This window comes from Pezoporus wallicus, unplaced genomic scaffold (assembly GCF_028554395.1).
Source record: "Pezoporus wallicus isolate ANWC-B61680 ecotype Strahan unplaced genomic scaffold, APGP_CSIRO_Pwel_v1 contig_2, whole genome shotgun sequence".
NCBI classification, from domain to species: domain Eukaryota; kingdom Metazoa; phylum Chordata; class Aves; order Psittaciformes; family Psittacidae; genus Pezoporus; species Pezoporus wallicus.
The window spans coordinates 2,883,732-2,907,094 of NW_026639478.1; positions in this window are offsets into that span (position 1 = coordinate 2,883,732).

Genomic DNA, 23,363 nt, shown 5'->3' on the forward strand with positions numbered 1-23,363 from the left:
TCCTCTTGACCATAATATGGGCACCTGTCATCATGTCAGTTTAGCTGTCACTCTAAAACAACAACAACAAAAAAGCCATTGTTTCCAAACTTGAAAAAGTACTAATTTTTAGCAGTTTTTGTGTACTTCAGATGTCTCTTTCTTAAAAACAAGAATAAACAAGAACCTTTAAACCAACCTTCACATACTATCTGATATTAAACTTAGAGTCATAGAATGGTTTGGGTTGGAAAGGACCTTAAGATCATCCAGTTAAAACCCCCCTCCCGTGGGCAGGGATGCTTTACACTAGACCACGTCACTCAAGGCTCTGTCCAACCTGGCCTTGACACTGCTAGGGATGGAGCATTCACAACTTCCCTGGGCAACCCATTCCAGTGCCTCATCACCCTAAAAGGAAAGAATTTCCTCTTTATATCCAATCTAAACTTCCCCTCTTAAAGTTTTAACCCATTGCCTCTTGTCCTATCACTACCGTCCCTAATGAACAATCCTTCTCCAGCATCCCTATAGGCCCCCTTCAGATACTGGAAGGCTGCTATGAGGTCTCCATGAAGCCTTCTCTTCTCCAGGCTCAACAGCCCCAACTTTCTCAGCCTATCTTCATATGGGAGGTGCTCCAGTCCCCTGATCATCCTCGTGGCCCTTCTCTGGACTTGTTCCAACAGTTCCATGTCCTTTTTATGTTGAGGACACCAGAACTGCACACAGTACTTCAAGTGGGGCCCCACAAATGCAGAATAGAGGGGCAGGATCACCTCCTTCGACCTGCTGGTCATGCTTCTTTTGATGCAGCCCAGGATACGGTTGGCTTTCTGGGCTGCAAGCACACACTGACGGCTCACGTTCATTTTCTCATTGACCAATACCCCCAAGTCCTTCTCTGTAGGGTTGCTCTGAATCTTTTCTCTGCCCAACCTGTAGCTGTGAAAAGTATGGTATTTTCCAAAGCTGTTAGGATTATCACAAAAAAATGTACTGGTTTTAATAATTTCTAAAGGCAAATATAAGGATTATTGATACTGTACCCTCTCCCTCTCCAAGCTATACAGCTGAGGCAAAACAATAAACAATCTCAGCCCCAAAGGAGTTTGTTTCGGAAAAAAACCAAACAAACCCAACCCATAAATTGCTAAAATTGGTGCTTTAATCAGACTAGATCTTGCAACCTTTATCCTCAAGACACTCTAACTGTATCAATTTAGAACATACTCGCTATAAATCTAGCAAACTGTTGTCTCTGAAATAGGTTTAGCAGACAGTTAAGTTTTAGAGTAAGGAGAATTAAGCTGATTTTAGTGTGTTTTGTAGATGCAGTAAGTATAAAAGCCATAATAAGATCTAATGAAAAAAAAGGTGTTTTTTTTTTTTAATTGCAAACCAGTAAGTGTATGACTAAATTCTTCTAGATTAAATTCTGAGAAGTTGGTTATAAAATAATCTACAGGTATTTTTATGCAAAATAATCTGTTGAACCTGTTCAGGACATAGCTTGATAGGGCAATAAGGATAGAACTGAATTTCTCAGGAATTAAAGCTCTAGTGGAAATTAGACAGAATTTGAAATTAGAAGATTGCTGCTAATGGATGCCTTCTTGTTTTAGCTCAGCATTGAGATCCTATTCTCTTTTATTGACTTTGGGAAGTTGCAGCAATGGAAGAGTAATTCTTAGTTTAGTTGAAAATTGATATATTATGTGTTCAGTTTATGTTCCTCATGTAGTGTTAGCTGACAATCACCTCTATAAGTGATAATGGATTTTAATTTTTAAAAAAATGTTATTTACCTTTTTAAGATGTGAAAATAAAAATGTGGGAAATGTGACAGTATCCTGAACACTGTATAAGAATGTATTACGGGCAGTCCAATGACAACCACTGAGGTGCCCCCCATTGTTACTAATTGCATAAGGTGGCTTTATAATCTGATTAGCAAATAATTCCTTGGTGATAGACTTTATGGCTTTTCTGGTTTTATTTCATAAATAGCCAAGTAAAAAATCCAGGTCAACACTTGTTGCCTAAGTATGAAATATCTGAATTAGGAATCCTGAAAATTAGTGCTTGTAGAAATTGGATGCCACCATCGATTCAGTTCATTATATGCACTTTAGTAGTAGAAATACAGTTTTGGAAGAGATAAAGAAGAATTATTATTATTATTACTTTTATTATTAATTGTTTTTGTGATAAACACTGCATAAGTAGTATGTATACTGTATATATTAGGATGTGTAGAGATGCATTATTTTCAGAGTGAAGAATGACAAAATAAAAAAAGGGCATTTGAAGTTGTCTTAAAAATGAAGGGTTTATCATATGCACATTTTTGTTCTGTTTGTTTGTTACCAGTTCACTCAGAGGCACTTTGTTGCATGTTTTCTATTTCAGTAGGCAACTAATTGTATACCTAGAGGGTCACTGGCTGGGGAATTTTTTTTCTCCAAACTATGTGACTGATTAAGGCCATTGAAGACTGAGTCCTTTTGTCACATTTTGTCCATGTAACTTTTGTTGCCATTTCAATTAGGCATGCAAACCTTGGAGAAAAAGAGACATCTTCAGATAAGATTCTGGACTGAGCAGAACAAACTATCCTCAAGTTGTATGTTTAAATGTTATTGTTTGACATGTACTGGTGTTCTTACTGTCCAAAAAATATTAAGGAGAGTGTATAATTTTCTTCAACTGACACCTTCCTAGGCAGAGTTTGAGATGTTCATCCTTCACCTCTGAATGAATTGTAACTTTAATTTTTCAAAAATAGCTGTGCTCTTCCAATATTTTCAATGGATCTGAAGCTATGGGCTTCTCTCAATAGTTACAATAAGCACTGCCCTACAGCTTCTTCCAAGAGCAAAGTTATAACTATGTTGAAGAAACATAGGATAAAAATTCTGGCCTTCCTGTCTTCGCAAATTGCCTCTCTTGTCCATTCAGGAGTGGTAGTGCCCTGAAAGACATATACAGAGAGGAAGCTGGATGCATAATTTAGTGTCTGTGGTAAGGTGTAATATGCATTCTGACTTTCAGCTCTTAAGCTATACTCCTGTAGTAATTTGAAGTGGGGTTTGTTTTGTTTTGGTTTTTTTTCAGCTATGAAGGCAGAGGCTGTCAAAATTAATGAGAGTTGATATTCTCATGTAGTTACTTAGCTCCTAGTAGGCTGGGTCTCAGAGGAAGACATATAATAGCATGCAGTAGAACGATTACAAGGCAGTGACACTGTCAGGCTTTTGTGTTTTCATTGCCTTGATTTTGTGACTTTGTACAAGTGTTGTGTGTATGCAGTAACTTTAAATTTTAATTCCTTCCTTTTGTTTCTGGGAGAGTGAGCTCATTCCATGTCACTGCATTTAGATGGAAGGAATGCAGTGAAGCCTTGCTGAAGATCAGTTGAATTCAGGAAACACACCGGCCAAAGGCTGACCTAGTCGAGTTCTATTCAAATTCTTGACATTCTTGCATATTGCAGAGGTTTTAATTGTAGGTTCTGCTTTTGTGAGTGATTTCAGCATGCCAGACAAGTGACAAAATTAAAAACGGATGCTGTAGTATCTAAAATCATACAGCAATTAGCCAGCTGCAATCAGGAACTTTGGCATACGTCCACATAATGCTATGCATACCAAGTCTCAATGTTTTATTTATACATAGAAAGTGGTAGCCTTGTTAAGAAATACAATATTTAATTACTTGTGCAACCTTAGTAAAATTTCAAGCTGAATTTCAAAGGTGCATGCAATTTTGTATTGGGGAAGGATATGTCTGTCTGGAAAGCCTGCAGGCTTAAGGTTGTGATTAGATACCTAATCTATTCCTAATTGTATAGTGTTTTCTATTAATGGTGAACTCTTGTAAGAAAACAAGGATAAAGCATGTTTTGATGCATTGTTTTGTTTGTTTAGCTTAGATCAGGTGCACCAAAAAGTATGTTTTCTTTCACTGAAATAAAGAAATTATGAATAAAACAATATATTATTACAGTGGGTATGCAATTCTGTCAGGTTCCTGTTTTTTGTGAACATGAGATATTGACATCTAGGAGCTACATAAGTAATGGTAAAATTGGTTAGAAACTGTAGGATATAAATGGTACATTGACCATTACATTTTATTACCCCAGCAACACAGTTCCTAATTCTGTTGTATCAGACCAACAACTATTACAATTCAGTTTCCTTTGTACCTTTATTTTAGAAAGAAGTGGGATACACTGTGTCACTGGGCAGAATCTGAAATTCCACAGAAATTCTTTCTGAAGTCAAGAGCTGGGTGGATACTCAGCAAAAGTATTGCTATACGTTTGCTCACTTTTTATATTGAAGTGTTTACTCTTGGTAATCATTAGAGACAGGAAAAGGCGGGCAAGATGGAGCTTGTTCTAGCCAAGCATATCTTGTCTGACATAGTGATATTCTGTCCTAGTCCATGTGCTGAAGATGCACTCAAGAGGACTGGCATAGTTCATTTTTAACATTACATAAAATATTGTTTATCTGCTCTTGGTATTATAGTTGATGTAAAACTTGAAAAAGTTTAGCTATTTCTTTACCCCTGAAATGAATGCAACCTCCTAGCCTTGCTAGAGACATGTTGAGACATGGACAAAGAATCTCCAGACCATAAAATATTTAAATACAATCAGAATAGTTCCTGAACATCTGTTTTCAGAGGTCAAAAAGATTGAGCAACACAAGGCAAAATGAAAGGAAATAGAGAAAGATATTATGCTTAAGAGAAAAGTAAGGATAATTGATTTAACATCTGATGAAAAAATATTGGTAAAGTTTTCTGCGTTCTTGAAACTAGAGGTAAATAATCAAAGACAAGCCCTACTTAAGGACTGGAGACCCAGCCTTATCATCAGTTTATTAAATCCATTCAGAATATCTTTGCTATGACTTTTCTACTTCAGGTACTTAAAAGGTAATTGTATCTTGAAAAGGTCAGGAGCTATTGTACATTTTAGATTAATATTATAAATAAATTAATCCTGCCTTAAAATAGTACACAGTAGTACATGAAAACGTTTCATGAGAAATTTTTTGAAACAATGAGTTTTTCTTCGGGTTACTTTCAATAAATAGGAGTTTGATTTAAGTCTGTGATCTGAGTTTACCCTTGATGAAAATGAGTTGGCTTCATGGGAATTACAGCAGGGAACAACCTGTTCCAGAATGCATTTTTACTTTCATTTTGTCATAGGATGACGTAGCGCTGTGGCTGCAGAGGACAGCAACTGCATGGAGAATAGGAATGAAACTGGTTATTAAACAGAAGTTAACCCCATGGGGGCAGAATTATCAAGGATGCAAGTATGTCAGTAATGAGTAGTCCTATCACATAACTTGGAAATCATGCAGGCTGACGCTTTGCAAAGACCTAAATTTATCATTCAAGAAAAAGGTTAAAAAAGGTTGTTCTAAAAAACTTCCTTGTGTATTTGAACGGCATGTTGCCATCAGTTTTGCTTATTTTAAAAACCTCATCTGTGACTGAATTTCAAGGCTGCATATAGCAATTATTGACATCTCCGCCTAACTTGTATTATGTCCACACTGAGACTAAAGCAAAGCTTAGGCCATGGACTGTGGAAAAGAAATAGTCTTTGTAGATACGGATTATATTATCCAAAGATAATATAAAAAGATAATATTCAGTTTTAGCCTGAACTAGCAAATTTCAAGTAAAACAATAATGAAGAAGAGCTCATTTTGCCAAAGATGTGATACTGTTATGACAGAATGTCAGGCTATTTCTTCAGTTTTGATTAAAATATTTGGGAAAAAAAAATGACAGCAAAACTAGAAACCATCTATAACCAAACAGCTACCTAAGAAGCTCTGAAAATTTTGTTTGAAACTTGAGGCACTTTTAAACTGTGTTTCTTTAATTTCATTCTCTGTTGTTGTGGTGTAATCCTCCCCCCACCCACCACCCCATTATGTCTGGTTTTGCTTAGGAAAATATAGAGAATTTTTGAAACATCAGGAGAGGCAGTTGTAATGTTTTAGTCATTGTTAAAAACAAGTTACTGGAAATGTCAACAGAGACCTGATTCCTATAAGCTCTGCAGCTCATTAAGATTGCAGGCCCTTCAGATATTTCTCTGAATTAAACCTTGAAACCTTTTGAGATTCACTGGTTATTATCTATTCTGGGTTTGGAAACAGCAAACTGTCAAGTAAAAAAGGCTTAAATTATGTAGAATTGGGAGACAAAAGAGGGCTTGTCAGCCCTAGGTGATAAACTCTGGACTGAGATGCTGAGGCAAACTGCCTCAGACTTCTGAATGGTGAGAGACTGTCAGTGCTTGGTCCCACTCTTTGGCTTCTTTCCCCATTCAGGTGAACTCTTCAGATATTTTATGTACAAGTTATGCTCTGTCCCTGCTCTAAGTCTGTTGCTGGTATTTCAGGGAGATGAAGTTAGATTAAAAAAGGTAATTTGTGTGTGCAAACGTAAATACATCCAATATAGGTACATCAAATAATCTTTTTGTGATATTTTCCTCCCTTTTTCTGCAGAAATATGAACAGCCTCGGGAATGAGGAATGATAAGCTAATTTCACAATAAAGACCAGATTTCATGTACAGGCAAGAGTCTGTTTTACATTGATACTGTCCTGGGTTCAGCAGTAGCAGTCAATTTTTCTTCTTCTTGGTAGCTGGTGCAGCGCTGTGTTTTGACTTCCAGCCTGGGAACAGTGCTGGTGATACCGATGTTTTTGGTTGTTGCTAAGTGATGTTTACTCTGACCAAGGACTTTGTGAGGCTCATGCTCTGCCAGGGAGGAGGGGAAGCCGTGAGGAAGCAGAGGCGGGGTGCCTGACTCGGGCTAGCCAAAGAGGTATTCCATACCACAGCACGTCATGGCCGGGGTGGGAGGGGTAATGGGGAGTTACCTGGAAGGACATGGTCTTCTGGGTCGGACGCGTTTTTGGCGTGTGGTATTGTATTCTCTTCCCTTGTTATTTTCTGTTATCATTGTTACCATTGGTGGTAGCGGTGATTTGTGTTGTACCTTGTTTGCTGGACTGTTCTTGTCTCAACCCATGGAAGTTGCACTCTTTCAATCCTCCTCCCCATTCCTCCGGGAGTGGGGAAGGAGAGAGCCCTGGGGGGGGGGGTGCCTCGATTGCATTCAGCCCGGCACCACTCACTGGGAGTGAGTGAACAAGCTGTCTGGCTAGGGTTTAAACCTCGACAGTTCTTTTTGGCGCCCAACGTGGGGCACGAGGGGTTGAGATAACGACAGATCTGACTGGATTAATAGTCACTCGTCACAATGATGATTTATTGGCTCTCAAGGTTGTTCCTCTTGATCTCACAGTTTCAGTATATCGTATCTTACTTCCATCCGGTATTTGCTGTGTTAGCGTTTTTCAAGTGTGGGGCTTGGGCTAAGGTTTTTGTCCCATTGTACTTTATGGTAATGACTTGTAATACAATAGAATCATTGATCATGAAACTGATCTGGCTTATGTTCCCAGTGTGGTCACCACCTTTATACTTTGGGAGGTATATAATAGAAGTGCTTAGCAATTACACATCTTTTTTCTCCTTCTCAGGTGCTCAACCTGTGAAGGAGACATCCTTTTACCCTCCCAGTCCTCCCCCCAGACCATTTACATTTGAGAGTTTTGAAGTTTTTGAATGGCCTTTTAATGCTCTTGAGACTTGTTTGCTGATCGTGATGGGGATCACCATGTTGGCATGCATACAGAGTGTGTTTTGCCCACGACTGATTTCAAGAGTTAAGCAGAGTCAGGTTTGGGTTTTGTCTGGGGTCAAACAACGATGTAGGAGGACCAAGAGATTTTCCCTGAGGCTGGATAGTCATGAGTGGCAGGGTGTGTGGGATAGTATGGGCAAGTATCTAGATCCGTGGGCCCCTCCAGTACTTTGGAATTTCACCACCGAACAACTGCAAAATCCAGAAGAATTAGTAAAACACTTAAATGAGGTGTGTGATCATTCTGGCTGTACCAGAGATGGACAAATCATGGCAACGTGCTGGGGCTTGGCCTATGCTTACAGGGCCTTGTTCAACACTATCCAGCACCTTCGAAAGCAAAAAAATGTCTGTGGATCTGAGGGCAAAGCAACAGTCAGCGCAGCTACTCCAGCTCCAAGCACAGCAGCTTTACCACCCCCAGCGACAAGTACAGTCGCTACTCAAACTTTGGCTGCAATGACCAGTGCAGCTACCCCAGTGGCAAGTACAGCAGCTGCTCAAACTTCGACTGCAACAGACAGCGCGGTTACCCCAGCTTCAAGCACAGCAGCTACACCACCCCCAGCAACAAGTACAGTCGCTACTCAAACCACAGTGATAATCACTGCAGCCAAACCAGAGGACTAATTCGTACCGATATCGGTTGCCCCTGTATGTAAGAGAAAAAGCAAAAAAAGAGGCAAGAAGGGTGAAGCAAGATGAAGAAACAATGTATTCACCACCTGGTCTAGCATCTGATCAGGAGTCATCATCACATGACAAAGAAGAAGAAGAAGAGGTAACTTCTCGACCTCGGACCTCAACCGAGCTGCGGAATATGCGAAAAGATTTTACCCGTCAACCAGGGGAGCACATCATCACCTGGTTGCTCCAATGCTGGGACAATGGGGCCGATGGTCACGAACTAGAAGGTACAGAAGCCAAGCAGCTGGGATCACTTGCTAGAGAGGGGGGAATTGACAGAGCAATTGCAAGAGAGAAAAAGTCCCTCAGTCTTTGGAGGCGGCTCTTGGCAGCTGTGAAAGAAAGGTTTCCATACAAGGACGATGTTATGAGTCATTCGGTCAAGTGGACTACTATAGACAAAGGCATCCAGTCTCTGAGGGAATCAGCCATCGTAGAGATGCTCTATCACATCAAGCCGAATAACGGTGATACACCCATAGATCCAGATGAAGTTGAATGTACACGACCCATGTGGCAAAAACTTACATGGAATGCACCGTCATCATATGCCCATTCATTGGCAACAGTAACCTGGAATGACATAGTATCACTAACAGTGGATGAAATGGTTCATAAACTCCGAGAGTTCGAAGACAACCTCACCCCTTCCATCATCTCAGCTGTGGAAGAACTGTCCCAGGACCTCAAACTATTGAGGGACGATCTATCTGATTTATCCAGCTCCTCACGTGTACCAACACACGTCTCAGCTATTAACAAAAGGCGTCCTATTTTTCGAGAGAGGAGATACAGGAGGTATATGCCACGGGCTACCCTATGGTTTTACCTGCGGGATCACGGAGAAGACATGACAAAGTGGGATGGAAAACCTACTTCAGCTTTGGAGGAACAGGTGAGTGAATTGAAGAGGGGAGCAAGGGCCGAGACTGATCATCCCATGAGAGCTACGGCTTCAGTCTCTGGTGAGTAGTTTTCCAGATGGAGTGGAAGAACTGATTTTACTTCAGCTCCTGTGATAACGAAGAATAATCCCTTTCACCATGACTTAAGTGTCCAACGCAGAGGGGCCCTGCCTCCAGCCAGGTGGAGGTAGGGGACAATCGGATTTACTGGACTGTGTGGATCAGATGGCCTGGCACATCAGTCCCACAGAAGTATAAGGCTCTAGTAAATACCGGTGCACAGTGTACCCTGATGCCACCAAGCTGTCAAGGGGTGGAACCCATCTGTATTTCTGGAGTGACAGGAGGATCTCAAGAGTTGACTGTACTGGAGGCTGAAATCAGCCTGACTGGGAGGGAATGGCAAAAGCACTCTATTGTGACTGGTCCAGAGGCTCCATGCATCCTCAACATAGACTACCTCAAGAGAGGGTACTTCAAAGATCCAAAAGGGTACCGATTGGCTTTTGGTATTGCTGATTTGGAGACTGAGGAAATTGAGCAACTGTCCACCTTGCCTGGTCTCTCAGAGGATCCTTCTGTCATGGTTTAAACCCTAGCCAGACAGCTTGTTCACTCACTCCCAGTGAGTGGTGCCGGGCTGAAAGCGGTCGAGGCATCTCCCCCCCCCGGGGCTCTCCCATTCCCTGCTCCCGGAGGAACGGGGAGGAGGACCGAAAGAGTGCAACTCCCACGGGTTGAGACAAGAACAGTCCAGCAAACAATGTACAACACAAATCACCACCGCTACTACCAACGACAACAATGATAACAGAAAATAACAAGGGAAGAGAATACAATACCACCTGCTGAAAACGCGTCCGACCCAGAAGCCCCTGTCCTTCCGGGTAACTCCCTGTTACCCCTCCCACCCCGGCCATGACGTGCTGTGGTATGGAATACCTCTTTGGCTAGCCTGGGTCAGGCACCCTGCCTCTGCTTCCTCACGGCTTCCCCTCCTCCCTGGCAGAGCATGAGCCTCACAAAGTCCTTGGTCAGAGTAAACATCACTTAGCACCAACCGAAAACATCGGTATCACCAGCACTGTTCCCAGGCTGGAAGTCAAAACACAACACTGCACCAGCTACCAAGAAGGAGAAAAAATGACTGCTACTGCTAAACCCAAGACAGTAAGCAAGGGAAGATACAGACTTCTCTTTATCCATATGGCATGCTCGATCTTACTGCCCTCTGCTGCAACCTTGTTTGCTGCAGGAGTGTTAGAGCCACTTCACTAGTGCTCCCCTTTCCTTTCCCTTCCTTCTCTTAAGGGCCCCTTGACAGTGCCAGCAATTGTCATCGCATGCTGTGTCTGGCACAGTGAGGTGGGCTGCTGCTGTCAAGGGGGATGGGATGGAGAAGCTGGTGGCTGCAGCCGGTCCTGCCAAATCCGTGCTGTGCCATTGACTGACTGGGGGTCTGGGCTGTGGTAGTAACCTCTTTCTCCTGGCTTGGTCCCCTCAGGAGCTGGCAGCCAAGAGCATCCTTTGGGGTTTGGTCCAGCTGCTGTATCGCCAGATGGCCAGTGCTGTGCAAGTCTAGCAAATGATTTGGTGCCAACAATAAGAGAATTCACTCCCTGGAGCTGTAGTTGTAACATTTTTCAGGAATCAGTTGTATTAAGATGTCAGACTGCAACGCTCTACCTGTGAGTTGTATTTTCTTAACTTAATGAAGGTTAAGCTGTCATTTTGGAAATCATTGTGGGCCATTCTGGAATAGACAGAGCTGCTTTATTAAAATGCTTTTCTTGCCTGGTGTGCAAAACTCCAGCTATGCCCTAACTAGCTATATAATATTCACTTGTTGATGGTGCTCAGCAACTTGGGGCTGCTTTAAGCAATAGTTTTCCAATTAGCTAGGTGCAAACGCACTTTATGAAATGCATCTGTACTAAACTTTTGAGATAATATATTCATAGGTTGTTAATTGTTCATTTCTGAGACATGTGAACGTATTTCAGAATTGTTTTTTATAGTATACCTCTTCACATAGATAAAATACAATGTTGCAGTTCCTTGATTTGTCATCAATAAGATTTCACAACACAGTTCTGATGCATCAGTGTTATACACCATTATTAATTAATGAAAAAATAAAATAAATTTCAGACCAAAGAAAAAAATTGAACTGTTCTTAATAGAGAAAGATAAAACTTCCAGTCCTGTCAAGGAAAGTTGTGTAATTAATATATGCTCTTTGGAAGTTCATGTTTTGAAGACAGATTTGCAGGCATGTGGTTCTGACGTTCTGGATTATAATAACATCTGTAAACAGTTAGGGTGAGGGTAGTGTTTTTACTCTGAATGATGGGATTTATGCATAGAAACTAAAGAGAAAAATTACTCAATTAGTCATGTCATGAATTAAGTCATACAAAACAAATCTGTCATTGGCTTTTTTTTCCTTTGAATATGTAGTTAGGTTTTCTTTTCTACTTTAGTTTACGCACGATTGATAGGAAAAGAGGCCTGTTCTAGGGCGTAAAATGTAGCAATATAGCTTTCCCCTTTCTGCTACAGCAAGGAAAGGGGAAAATATATTTCCTAGTTTGCCACAATGCACTTGACCCAAATATTTTCAGACGACCTGACAGAAATGACCATTTTACAATCTAATACATATTTTAGGGCCAGATATAGTCTATATTTATTCTGTGAATATTTTTGTCAGATTCTGTCCTTAAAGATAAAATATTTTTGTCCAGTAGTGCCTATTATAAGATAGGGGATTTTGCGTTGCCACAAGAAGGACAACAATATTCCGGAAGTGGAACAAAAAGGTTATCTCAAATGCATACAAAAATAGTTGACAATCTTGTTTTCCAGTTGTATTATGCATTTAAAATAACCCATTAAATCTAGTTTAAGACTGCACATGACTATAGCATTTTTTCATTGTCCTGATTCAGTACAGCTGTCAGTAAACCATCAACAGAATTTCCCTGCCTGAAAAAAACTTGTTTTTAACAGAATGTTGTAATTTCTTCTGTCATGAAAAATAAATATCTTTTTGTTCTTATACATTGAGACTTTTGTGAAGGCTTTAGTTTCAATACGTTTTAGGTACTCAGTAGATTGGGTAACTCAGATTTCAAGCAAGGTGGCTGGAGTTTTCATTTAGATTCCAGTGTTTTCCCTCTAAGCCTCTAAAATTCAAAAACTAATAAGCTGTTTTTCATAGCTTTAGCAGGGTGGTACTCTGCTACTACAATGTGTTCTAAGGCAAAGGTGAGTCTCATTTCATGTGAAGGAGAGTATGTGAGAAGGATATGTGTCAGTGCAAACATTCTCCTGAACATACCCTAAAGCTTAGCTCTAGCAGTTCAAAATTATTTCTGGTGTTTTGTGTGTGAGAGCAACCTGTCCAAGCTGTAGTCCAGGGTTCATATGGAAGCATCAAAGAAATAATAACTGGGTATTGCACCTAAAGTTTTCTCTGTTTGGTTAGTGATGTTTTTAATATTTAGAGATAATATTAATGTAAGAATTATGTGTTTCTTAAGGGGAGGGAATCTGCAAATAGATTTAAAGATTTTGTAAAACTTGGAGAAAAATCTTAGAATTTATAGCTTTGATGTACTTCCTCCATTAAGTTTCTATTATTTTCTTATAAAAATTTCAGTATCTAGGATTGATAAGAAAGAAGCTACAACTAAAAACAATGTTATTTTCACTTTGGAATAGAGAAATTTTTCTTATCTCTTGAAACGTTTTAAGGGTTTGGAGGAAGGACAAGGGTGGATACATTCTGGGAGTAATTTTTAGGGGAAATTGCTAAAGATACCTAAAACCAAATCTGAGGTTAATAATAATGCATAACATTATAATGTGCTTGGAAATGTGGGGTTGTTTTTCTAAAAATTGAATTGCTGCCTGTTATACCAACATCCTTACCGAATAACTTCTCAGGGGGAAATAATAAAGGGCAGACAAAAAGGTCTTGGAAGGAGAGAGACTACAGGGCAGATTTCTTCAATCAGTGATGAAAATTTCAGTTCTTTGGTGCTCCCTCAATTTTTAAACAGGTAAAAAAATGATAAAAATATATGACAGAGTTCATGTAGAGGTAGTCCTGATGTCCCTCTTGCTACAGGATTGTACTTTTGGCTTTGGTTTTAAAAAGAGTGTGAGGAGAAAAAACTGTGATGGAGTTACAGTAACTTTCCATTTTTGGGATCAAAATATAGTGTCAAATGTCAAATTGAAAAACAAAAGAGAACTGTTTTCTAGATTAGTCTTTTTGCTCTATGCAGGCTAACAATATGCACTGCATTTTAAAGACTTATCTTGAATTGTGAAGACAGAGAATAGCTGTCTTTTAAAGATCCACTTAAACAGATATAAAATAGAGGCATGTATAATAATATGTGTAAGCCAACAATAACTCACTTGGATGAAACGCCGCATTAATATTTTTGAAAGTTTGTCACTATCATTTCTAAGGTGAAACTGAAAGACGTAAAAAGGTGCATTTACCGTATTTTGATATCTTTAGAGTAATATACTGTAAATTGAGGCATGCAGAAGAACTCTTATTTAAAAACAGAACAGGACTTAAAAGAGGTCTTAAAAAGGGAAAGCCTCAGGAAAGCATGGTCATAAACTGCCAGATCTGTCTGCCAGAAGATGTTGTTCAGGTGAATTGCCAGGCAGTGTTGCCCAGGCAGTAATATGAAGCTAGGAATGCAATGATGTTTTATAACTAGACTGTGTTTAGGGACACTGTATATGTTGCTTATCTGAATTAGCATTAGCTATTGAAGTAAAAGCTGAAAGGTTCCTCTAACCATGTAATATTGCATGTGTATCGTTTTGTGGTTAGTTTTTTTTTTTTAATTTTTTTTCCTTTTTTTTTTTTAGTTTTACCATAACATAAAGAAGCTGCTTACTGATTTTTGTGGAGGCTTTAGTATAACTTTATTTGGTATAGGCATGTGGATTCTTTTTTCTTTCTTTTTTCTGCTTGACTGTCAACAGGATGTTATCTGAATAGAATTCATATTAAGTGTCACCTAGGAGATATATAAAAGGAGCTCTCATACACTGTCACTGTTTAGATATTTCAGGAGATAACCAAGAACCTTTTTGAGCTGTCAGCTATTAAAGGGAGTAAAAGTGGCAATTTTCTATTAAAGCCACGCACAGTATTTTAAGTAGTTGTAAGATTTAGGATCAGCCCTAGGGCAAGGCTATAGATATGTATGCAAAACCCCATTTTAACCTTCAGATTATCCATTTACTAAGGTAGAAGTTTACAGCACGCAAACACCTATTTGCAAGATTTATTAGCTCTCTGAAATAAATTTGCTACTGTAATATCATGAAGGAGTTTTTCACCTTTTTTAGACAGTCTGTTAATATGCAATGGATATTCCTCACCTCTGTTTTGAGATTCTTTTCAATTTAAGGGTAATATTACATTTTAAAGCAATCTAATATTACTCAAATTTTGCCTCAGTACAAGTAGAGTCAAACAGGAGTTGCATATATTTAACAGCTCAGTCTGGGAGAAACACCTTTCAGTTTTTCAGTGACTTTTTCTGCACATAACGTTAACACAAAACACACTGCAAAATTTTGCACGTGCTTGGCACATTACCAGAACTAGAACTGGTCTACAATTCTCTTGAACTTTAGTTCAAAAACTAAACTTTTTTTTTTAGAATAAGGTAATGATCCTTCTTAGTAATATTTCTTGCATTGTGTATATTATGATACTTCTTTGTTTCTATTATACATTATAATTTAGAGTATAAATTACATGTATACATCATATAATAATATAAAATGAACAGGCTAGAAACAGAATGGTAATACTAACTTAAGTAAAATTGTTGTCCTTATAGTTCTCCTTTATTAGAGATATTTAATTAAGTATAAAATGGGGTTGCAAAATATGCTTAATATACATAAATATCCCCATAACTTATATGGTGCGAAACGTTTACTTCTCTGTCTTGTGGTTAGCTGTGAATCTCAAAACTTTCCTTACCTTTGCTGCTTAATTTCCTTCTGTGTCTTAGGCTGTCTTTCTAGGATAATATTCATTACATTGTATTGATGGTGCTGGTGAAAATTGACTTTACAATCATGACGCCTGAATGACAGGCATTAAAAGCACAGATCTTGTCAATTAGAATTGCTTGGATTACTGACAAAATATTGGTTTCTACTGATGGATGAAGTGAAAGGCACTGAAATTCAATATCAGTATTTGCAAGGAAGATTTACTGGTGACATTTAGACCTTTGAAATTATGTTCGCAACAGAGTGAAATGATTATTCAAGCTATAAGTGTGAAATGAATGTGGAATGGCAATGACTTCTTGCTGTTACATTTCTCATAGAGGTACTTAGGGACATAATATGCACACAGGGTACATGGACTAAGGCCACAGTGCAAATCTGGGATTGAGAAATCCATATCCTAAACTGACTGTGGTGAGCTGACCTTTGCCTGCTGTCAGATGCCCACCCAGCCTCTCTCTCACTCCCCCTCCTCAATGGCACAGAAGAAGAAAGTAAGATGGAAAAGCTCTTGGGTTGAGATAAAGACAGGAAGATCACTTACCAGGTACTGTCATGGGCAAAACAGGCTTGACTTGGGGAAGATTAATGTATTGACCTTTAAAAGAGAGTTTTACCAAATATAAATTAAGACAACACCTCCAGCTCCTTGCCCTTTTTCTCAGGCTGAACTTCACTTCTTCACTGCCACCCTCCCTAAGTAGTGCAGGTGGATGGGGAATGAAAGTTGTGGTCAGTCCATAGCAGCTGTTCTCTGCCACTCCTCATGCTTTTCCACTGCTCCAGGATGGGATCCCTTCCAGGGAATACAGTCCTTCGTGGACTGCTCCAGTGTGGGTCCTTCCCTACCTGCAAGCAGTCCTTCAGAATAAATCAGCACCACAGGCCACAGTCTTTTTATCTATTGTCAGACAGATAAACTTGTCAATTCATGGTGTGCTTTCATCGTTGATCTTGATTTATGCTAATGACGAAATAAGAAATATAGTAGGAAAGGCTATGAAAAAGAGTGACAAATTGAGCCATGTAAATACACTAACAGGAAGAGCCACTCTATCTGTACTCTTTTATGTGTTTTATGGAGCTGATAACTAAGTCAAATTTTACTTTCCAAGTGGTATTCTTGTTGCCTTGTTGGTGTGTTAATGATTTCTTGTGTCGGAGCATAATGGCATGCTCTTTGGGAGTTGTGAATTTGAAGTATGGGCATACTGCAATATTTTAATAGTTTCATATCCACAAATACCAAACATTTGTCTACCAAGACTAAAGTGCTAATAGCTAAAAATTAGTCTCCAGCTGGTGTTCAGAGAGTCTTATTTGCTTCTTAGCCCAAGTGAGCAAGACAGTTAATAAGACTGATGTTTAGGTTTAATTCAGTGTTGGTGCCTTACTTTTATTTTTTCACTTTGGGATCATATGCAAAACAGAATGCACTAGAGCTCCTGTAGCCAGCCTATGAGTTCTGTGACACTTCAAAAGTATTAGGACTTATTCTTTTGCTCAATGTGTACAAAAAGATTATCAGTATTTTTGAGGCATTTATCAGAAGAATGAAAAGATGATAATCTTTAAATTATCTGTAAAACATTATTTCTGATACAAGCAAACCCAGAATAATGCTTTATTTTGAAGTGCATTTAACAGGACTGTTTTGTTTTGTTTTTTTTTCAGCCATCTGCATCTCTTCATCAGAGAACTGCAAACTGTATCTTTCTCTTGGTCAATTTGGGAATTTTTTTCACAATGCAATTTGTTTGCATTTTTTTGTATTCTCTTGACATCTTTGGAATCTCAAGGTTAAAGGAGATAAAAAAGATTGCAGATAGATTGAATTAGCTACCCGATAGAAGTATTTTTTTTTTAGCCAAAGTAATTTAAGAAGTCACTGAAATCAAGTAGGTAGCCAGACAGAAAGGATTGTAATCACAAGTAGTTAATCATGAGATTAAAGCTGATAGAGGTTACTAGACATTTCCAATCTTTTTGTTACTAGAATTTCACTTATTTGGTATCTTACTGTAAGCAGTCATGTAAAATAAAAAATACATCTCTTATTTGAATAGGGAATCAGAAATAGTAATGGTTCTATACAGAAGGATAATCAAATATGGCTTTCGTATCCTGTAAGAATCCCTTAGAGCTATCAGGCAATCATAAGCATTTATTGCATTAAAAATTTGACAGAGCAAAAGAATAGTCAGGAGACTTTCCAGCAACAGAGGTTTCGAAGACTGCAGGTCACCTTCATTAACAGAGCTTCATGGAGCTCCTGTGCAGATTCCCTTCCTGAAAACTTTCCACTTCAGATAGTATGAGACCTTGCACTGTGCGCCCCTTTTATTCATGAGCACTTCAGCTTTCTCCACAGGTACTGGCATTTCTTTACATGATTTAGGGAGATGGTAACTGTTGCCTAACTGAAATCTTACATCCTTTATTATATTGTATTAATACTTCTAATTGATCCAAGACTTATGTTCCTTATCTAGAAAAAAAAAGTGAAACAATCTTGTTTTCTCATCTTACAAATCAGATGAAGAACTAAATACAAAATCACATTTACTGAAGCCATGTATAAGAACAAATATATAAAGCATAGTTTTATACTTAAACCAGGGACAAATGGCATTCCTCAGGGTTGGAACTGGGACTGGTGTTGTTCAACATATTTGTTTGTGACAGATTGAGATTGAGCACACCCTCAGCAAGCTTGCCGACACCACCAAGCTGCATGGTGTGGTTGACATACTGGAGACAAGGGATGCCATCCAGTGGGACCTTGACACGCTTGAGAGATGGGCCCATGCAGACCTCATGCGGTTCAACAAGGCCAAGGCAAGATCCCACACTGGGACTGGGGCAATCACAAGCATTAATACAGGCTGGGTGGAGAATGGATTGAGAGCAGCCATGAGGATGAAGTACTGTTGGGGATGTTGGTTGATAAGAAGCTCAACATGACCCAGTGATATGCGTTTGCAGCCCAGAAAGCCAATCATGTGCTGGGCTGCATCAAAAGGAGCTTGACCAGCAGGTCAAGGCAGTTGATCCTGCCCCTCTACTTCACTCTCATGAGACCTCACCTGGAGTACTCTGTTCAGCTCTGGGGCCCCAAATATAAGAAGCAGATGAACCTATTGGAGCAAGTCCATAGGCGGGCCACAAAGCAGATCAGAGGGCTGGAACATCTCTCTTGTGAAAACAGTCTGAGAGAGCTGGGCTTGTTCTCCTTCCCTGGAGAAGAGAAGGCTCCAGGAAGACCTTAGAACAGCTTCCAGTGCCTAAAGAGGGCCTGCAAGAAATTTGTTGAGTAGCTTTTCACAAAGGTGTGCAGTCATAGGACAAGGTGGAATGGGTTTAATCTGAAAGAGAGTAGATTTAGATCAGATATAAGAAAGGAATTTATTATGAGGGTGATGAGGCACTGGAACAGCTTGCCCAGAGAAGGGTGCCCCATTCCTGGCAGTATTCAAAGCCAGGTTGGACAGGGCTTGGAGCAACATAGTCTAGTGGAAGGTGTCTCTGCCCATGGCAGGGGTTTGGAACTGGATGATCTTTAAGGTCCTTCCAACCCAAACCATACTGTGATTCTATTAATTTCTTTGCTACTCACATAATGGATAACCCTGAGACTGTATTTTCCTTGCAGGAGCTGGAACAAACCATGGGATTAGGATTCAAAGTGTTCTGTTAATTTCTTTTTAATTTTTCATATTAACAGTATTTTTAGTTCTTTGTACCGGCTGAATGTTAAAAGCTGAGAGCCAGGTAAGCCTGCTGTCATTACCGTATTTTTTAGATACTGGTTAAATGTGATATGAATATGGGAAATTCAAATCCTGATTACTCCTTGTGTGAAGGAAATGTCATTAATGCAACAATTTTTTACTGAGAAAACATTATATTTAAACATACAAGATCTATAGGAAAAGGATGTTAAGATGTTGAGATTAGGTATAGTTTTCATTTTCTATCATCAAGGACCATGCAGGACATAGGGCAATATTCTAAATGATCTGATTTGTATAGCAGGAGACATAAGGATTTTTTAGGAAATATGATTGTGGCAAGAGGAATAAAATTTACTGTCCTTTTATGGAAATCTGTTCCTTTTGACACTGCAATGAAAACTCATTTGTGGACTTATTTTGTATGCAGACACAATAGATTGGTGCATTAATAAACAAGAGGATTTAAGGGCTTAAGGAACATGAAAACATTCCTACTAATACTGATATTTTGTAAGCATACTAGGAGGGTGGCACAAGAGTGGTAAGGTGTTTAGGGATGGTGAGCTAGAAGTGGAAATATTAATCACAAGGGAAATGAGCTATGGGGAAAAAAACATTTAATTGGTGTCAAAGTGATTTATAAAGCATTATGATTTGAAGCCTTATTGCTATAGGAAATTAATGTCTTCATGATTTCAGATTTAAGTATCTTTCTAGGAGTAAAAGAAACTTTAAACAAAACAATCAAACAATTAAAATTATGCCATATATTTAGAGGTAAAATAGGCATTAAATTGCATGTATTTGAAACTTTTACCTAAAAGTCTTGTCTTTTGATATGATTTCCATTTGTCTGAGAAATTTTAAAAACCTTGGCATAACACTGGTGGTATTTGAAAGCTATGTAAGACACATAAGATGGGCCCAGCTCGTTTTAAGTTTGCTGAGCTTGTGGAGCTCAAATGCAGATATTTTAAACTCAGAAACTTTTATTTCTCTAGAGGCACAGATCTAAGCACTTTTACTTCTGAGACATTAGCAGCTTGGACAAAACTGGCATTTTATATTTTACATACACTGGCTTATAATACAAGTTGGCTGTAACATGGATTGGTGGTTACTGCAATTGAACTTGCACTTATCAGTAAATGTGCTTTGCCTAAACATAATTTGGTATCTATCACATTTGTTTCTAACAATCTATAGTCACTAATTATAAAAATTCTTTGTCTGGAAGTGTAGCACCTCTTGAGATTTTGAACTGCAGGCAGAAAATTTCTCGGCAGCCACCACAGAACTGTGCAAAATGATAGCTGAGATGTGATTCTGACAAAGCAGAAAATAAATGCTCACACTGCAATCTATTAATGAAGAATAAATACTAGAATAATATTTGTTCGCTTGATCAGTGTCAAGATGAAGAGGGATTTCTTTATCATTTCAGATTAAAAAGACATAAATATACGTAACGTGGCCAAACAGGGATGATTTAAAATTCCATTTGTGCATATAAATCTGTTGGTTCAACTCTCTCTTGAAACTAAGATAACCAATTTGGATGTCCTTTTTTCCATACGATCTTAAAATTTAACCCTTCTTACAGTAATCATCCCTCTTAGCTGAGGCCCGTACTTTTTCTTTTGAAAGCTTTGGATATGCTTTTCTTGGGATAGGTTCTACATGTATGTACATTTCATACATATCTGCTTTAATTTGTCAAGACGTTACCTAATTACATCTCTTCTCTGCTGTCTTGATCTGTGTGACACAGTTTGCACAACTTGGCTTAAGGGGGGTGATGACAGCAAAATGTACCAGAACTGGATTTTTTTGCCAGGTTGGTGGCAGTATATCAGAAGAGGAGAAAATCTGGGGATACAGTTCAGCACGTCTTTCTTGTACTAGGGAACCCAAAAATGGTCGCAACACACAGGTGTGGCCTCAGCAGTCCTGAGTAGAGGAGAAGGATCACCTCCGTCAGCCTGCTGGCAGCACTGCTCTTAATGCAGCCCAGGATACCACTAATCTTTGCTGCAAAGGCACATTGCTGGCTCATATTAAACTTGGTGTCCACCAGGACACCCAGGTTGTTTTCTTCAAAGCTGCTTTCCAGCTGGACAGCCCCCAGCATAGAGTGATGCATGGGACTGATCTTCCCCAGGCGCAGGACTTTGCACTTCCCCTTGCTGAACTTTATGAGGCTCCTGTCATCCCATTTCTCCAGCCTCTTGGAAAATTGCTGAGGGTACACTCTGCCCAATCATCCAGGTCATTAATGAAGATGTTTAAAAGGACTAGACCCAGTATTAACCCCTGTGGTACTCTGTCAGTTACTGAGATCCAACAAGACTTAATGACACTGACTGCCACCCTCTGGGCCTGTCCATTTAGCTAGTTTTCAATCCACTTCACTGTCTGCTCATCCACACCGTACATTAGCAGCTTGTCTATGAGGATCTTATGGGAGACAATGTCAAAGGCCTTTCTGATGTCCAAGTAGATGATATCCACCACTTTCTCCTCATCTACCAGGTCATTCATTTCATCTTAGTAGTTAATCAAATTCCTCAAGCATGACTTCCTCTTGGTGAAGTCATGCTGACTACTCCTGTACCCAGGCAGGCACACAATGCTGTTACTTACTACCCCTTGTATCTGCCATAGGTACAGTGCATTTATACTTCTTTGCTTCAAGGCATAGATAATCATCCTCAAAAACATGCACTTTTGTAAACATGATAGTCAGATTTGGTAGTCAATGTTGGATATGAAATGTAGGTGTATGCATGCCTTGAAATGAGGTGATATGCACAGTTTCACTGGGGTGGAAATATAGAAACAAAAGGAAGCTAACAACTGTACATGTATGACAATTTTTTTTTAAAGTTCAACAATGGAAATGTTTTAAGTTAAAAATAATCTGGAGTTTCTCTGAGAATTTAAATCTTGGGCAAACTGCATCTTTAAAAGAAGGTACAAGCTGCAAGAATCAAAGAAACAAGAAATAATTTTGTGAAAGGGAATAAAGATATTACCCTGAAACTTTACTCCATTAGTTACATATAAAACCTCTTGCTGATTCAGAAGTTTCTTGTCTGAAACTGAAATTCAGAGAGCACCACAAGAGCAACCAGAGACTTTATTTCCTAAGTTTAGAGATGTTTGTTGTAAAGAAAAGTGCTATTGGCAGGAATGCCACAGTGTGGGATCAATTTAGCATGAAGCAGAACTAAAGGCAGTGAAGCAACAATTTTAATATATTGCACTGGATCTGCAAGAAGTCACTAGGGAGAACTGAATGACACTGTCATGGAAATGCTATTATCAACTGAATGATAGCTCTATGTTCATACTGACCTTACAAATCCTGTGTGGTGGAAACACCTGAACCAAATATAAGTGCTTGTTAATAACATGTGACTAACCTTTTTAGGTGCTCCTTTTTTTCAGTCCCCACCCCTCCCCCAAGTGAATTGAAAACATGTTTGAAAAACACTATGCAAAGACTTTGAAAATGACCTTTTTCATGCACATGATGATAGACGATAGGCTTTGAACTGTTTAATTTATGTATTTTTGTGGGAAAAGGGGAGACATTTTGATTTAAATCAATTTAATCTTATTTAATTTTACAAGACAATTAAAATCCTGTTGCTCTAAGATCATAGGCCAAAACTATGGGTTTTTATAGTGAAAATATGTGTTATGCAATCTAACAGGTGCTGAGAGCTAAAAATATCTCAGTAAGACACTTCTTTGGAAGCTGTGCCACTTGGGTACTATTCCTTGTGCCATTGAAGCTTTTACAGAACGGATTAGCTTTCACAGCAAGAAATTGAGCTCATCTTCCCCTTAGCAAATGGTCAAGCAACTCTCTTGGGCAATGAAAAGTTTGAGCTTTGAATTCTTCATCCCTTAGGCTGAGCTGTAAAAAGGATCTTGGTCGGTCTCCCATAACCACATGTAGAGCTGTAAATTTTGATCCATGAATTGCTACTTCCTTTGGCAAAACAATTCTAAAAGGCACTTTGTTTTTTCTCTAGCCTGAACCTTGTGATATATCTGGGGTAAAATAATAAGTCATTTCAATCTGACTATACTTTTGACAAATTCACTATCCTGCCCCTTCCTTTTTTTTTTGAGGGAGCAATTGGTGGTGTTTTTTGCCAACCTCTGGTGTCAGTATCTTTCTGTTCTAATGCTAGGCAAAAAATGACATACCACTTTTTT